Here is a 4,163-nt window from a genome sequence, read left to right on the forward strand (position 1 = left end):
TCTTCAAACGGTCACGTGTTTCCACTGTCTTCCTCCGCCCCGGGTCGGAGTTCCTTAGTTCGCTGCTGAAAATAGCGCGATTACCATGAGCCTTTTTAATACTATTAACACTGAGAGAAAGTGAAAGAACAAGAATGTTCTCTAATAAAACATTATCTAATAAAATGTTCTCTAATAAAACGTGTGAAATGCATGGTTATGTTAGGGCGCCTCAAAGGGTTTCCGCGTACTGTTACACAGAGGTTCACGCTGAAGTATTTTAATAGGGTTTGCAATTAGGACTCCATGCCGAAGAGTGACAGTGTATTTGCAAGGTGTCTATTTACCTAAAAAATATAACGTGGGAAATGGCTCCAGAGAGTTTTGCGAAGTTGCAATTTTACCATGATGATTCCTGCTCTGGTTACAGTGAATGCAAGGGGATGCCAACTTAGAGTCTCAACCAGTGGTTTTCCTCCTGTGGTCTGGGAACCATCCGTTATCAATGAGAGCACTGCAGTCAATTCCCAATTTGAGCACCAAATTTTTTTTATTATTTTATTATTTTAAATGGCCAGAATCTCAGGAGATCATCATATCTTGGAAGGGGTTGGATATATATGCCATGACAGCCTGAGATCCTGTGTTCTTGATCCCTGCTTCATGTTGTTGTTGTTTAGTCGTTAAGTCGTGTCCGACTCTTCGTGACCCCATGAAGCATATCACGCCAGGCCTTCCTGTCCTTCACTGCCTCCCTGAGTTTGCTCAGTTTCATGTTCATTGCTTCAGTGATGTTATCTAACCATCTCATCCTCTGCCCTTCTCCTTTTGCCTTCAATCTTTCCCAGCATCAGGGTCTTCTCCAAAGAGATCTCTCTTCGCACCCTGATTCATACAGAACCATCTTACATGAATATGGAAAGTAATACTAGTACGGTCTGAATGTTATGAAGTGAACATTATGTGCCTTCACAAGAAGCTTAAAGCTGATTTTACTCAAAACACTTTCTGTTGCCCCTTTGCAATACAAATTATTTCTCATTTCCATTTTTATCAGACTTTAATGCCAATAGTTGAAACAAGGCCCGAAGGCTTTTAAAAAACTCACAGGTGGAAATAGAAGAACATTTTATACTCTGATCTATAATTTCAATTTCTATGGCTGCCCACTTGGATATGAAACTCTTTAAAATAATAACCAGTTTGTATTTACACAGCCACTAACACCACCAGAAAAAAAGTCTAATTATTCTGGGTTGTATTTATTTGAATTTATTAGTTACCCAATTCCAATGGACTCTGGACAGTGTATAAAAGTAGAAAAAAACCACAAAACCACATAAAAACATCAAATAAGACTAAAATAATCTTTTAAACAGCAAAATCAAACAAAACAAAACAGGGGTCCTACACAAATAATAAAACATCAATCCCAGGCCTGGGACCAAAGCCAGGTTTTCAAAGCTTTCTGGAACCCCAGGAGAGAGGGCACCATCCTGATCTCTGGGGAGATGTGGTTCCAGAGGGTGGGGGCTTCAACAGAGAAGGCACATCTCCTCAGTCCCACAAAATGACAATGTTTAATGGAGGGGACCCAGAGTGCACCCACTCTGCCAGAACGTACTGGGCAGGCAAAAATGATTGGAGACAAGCCGTCTCTCAGATATCCAGGCCCCATGCCATACAGGGTTTGATAGGTAATGACAAGCACCTTGAATTGCACTTGGAAGCCAACTGGCAGCCAATGCAGCTCATGTAGCAGCGGTGACACATGGGCATACCATACCGTAAGGTGCTCATTACTGCTCATGCCGCTGCATTTTGAACCAGCTGTAGCTTCCAGGTGGTCTTCAAGGGCAATTCCATGTAGACTGCATTGCAATAATCCAATCATGAAGTGAGCAGGGCATAAGTAACTGTCTGAAGGGTTAATAAGCCTGAAGGGTTTATGTATTATGTATGTATGGAAAATACAAAATGCTTGTGTGTATATAAAAATGTATTGAAAGTCAAGTGATTCTCTTTTTAGAAGTAACTAATACCTTTGGGGTTTTTTTATATTTCTTATGCTTTCACTGTTTTGTATACCATCTAAAGAACTATGGTTATTGAGCTGTCTTAAGTACAATCAATTAATCAAATGATTTTTAAAAGTTTCTGATGCTGAAAATCACTCCCCAACCCCTAGAAGAAGCAGAATTCATCCAGCTGTAGAGTCCAAATTGCCAGTTCTTAAATAAAGATATTCTGTATACAACATTATTTTCAAGGAGTGCCAGAATACTTGAGGATAGCTCATTTTATTTTCTGAACCATCTTGCTTTTCTCCCATTGTGAACAGCAGGTATGGTAGGGACAATATAATAACATCCCTCTGCAAGATCATCTCTCTCTCTCTGTTTGAAAGGATCAAAAGTGTCAGTTACTTGTGTCTTATTGCATTGTTCCATGTATCACTGCTGTATGCAGACCTTGTTAGCCGGTCAACTGGTTCAGCCAGATGAGGAAAATGTTTATTTCCTGTTAGTGGACCATTTTGCTAAAAAAATTATTGTAATTGCTCTAAGGAGGACTTGGGTATCATGCTGTAATTGTTAAATTTAATTTACTGTACTATATAGCTATCGTTACATATGTTATTTTCTAGGGTTTTTAAAAAATCTAATACTATTTTATGCTGTTTGTTTGTACCATGTAATGGTTTTGTATTTTGACTATAGATAAATAAATTAAACTAAACCCACCCTTCATGTCATTCTTCATCAAGCTCCCAATACCACACATCTGTTAATTTTGTTTAAAACAGCTACCAAAGGACAACCTGACAGTCATCACATCTTATTTCTTATATTCAAGCCTAACATAATAGCTTGCTAAATTAATGCTTGATACAGTTTCCCACTTTATTTATATAACTTTTGAACTATGCTATATTTTAAATTCTTTAATTAATATTTATTGTATGTTAAGAAAATTTCTATGCAGCATACAATAAGTCCAAACAATTTTAATAGTAACAAAAATAGCATTTATATAATTGTATAAATATTGTAAAATAAATGAATATGGGAGAGAGTAGTCATTACCTATAAAAAGTTTTTAGAAAATGATCCATGCAGTGCTTGAATCTTGGCAGGACAATATTCGATTTTATCTAGATGTTGGCAGGTATTCTATGCCCTGTCCACAAAATATAAGTTGTGAATTGCAAAATGACCTGAAGATGATGGTGGTGGCCAAGCAAATTGTCTCTGACGCCACACAGCTTTATATTCTTTCCTTTTCTTTCATGCATTCTTTCCAGAAGCCAAAAGCCTAATTCCAGGGAAATGTTTTGAATAGTCCACGTAGAAATAAGCTCCAATGAAATGATTAGTTATTTCACTAAATGTGCTTAAGATCAGGCTACAGTATTAGAGAGATCAGCCCAGATGCAGCTAATCCCTAGATGGCAATGCAGTACCGCATCAGAAAGCCTAACAATCAACACTGAGATCAGGGCTCCCTGTGCTTCCATCAATACTTCCATTATGCATCTTTCTGCAAGATTTCTAACCTTGCTTCATGTAAAAATAATTTGACACTAGTTTTTCTGGATAATTTTGTTTTTTTTTTGTTTTTCTGATAGTGAATAGCTGTAAGGCCAGAAAAGACACGGTTTATTAGACTGAAACATGCCTGCTAATTGGCCTAAAATACATTTGATATCATTCATATCTGTTGATGCAATGGCAGCTTGTGGAAATGAGTGTAGGGTTTTTAATTTTAAAAATGGCTTTTTAAAATTATACTTTTAGAAGTTCCATTAAAAGTCTATATAAGGTACTACAATTTATTTATTTTATTTATTTATTTGTCACATTTATATAGCCGTCCATCTCACACAAAGTGACTCTGGGCAGCTATATAAATACAGTACTACAATACAACTATAATTGCTTAAATTATGAATTGTATATAGATATTTGCAAATATTATATATGAAATATCAAAGGACTAATTTCTTACTGCTTGATTTAAATTCCATTTTTAACCCTATTAAATCTTTATAATCTAGTTAAGAATATATTGGGATCAAACTTCAAATAACAGGTTCCCAAAATATTTTTCTTTCCCTAAAAATAAATACTGCCCAGAAATTTAACTGAGTCTGTGCTAGGCTGGGTATGTGTGAGAGATATTGT

Source organism: Python bivittatus, unplaced genomic scaffold (genome assembly GCF_059951505.1).
Source record: "Python bivittatus isolate LINGU-HERP-01145 unplaced genomic scaffold, Pbiv_v1 ctg000700_np1212, whole genome shotgun sequence".
NCBI lineage: Eukaryota > Metazoa > Chordata > Lepidosauria > Squamata > Pythonidae > Python > Python bivittatus.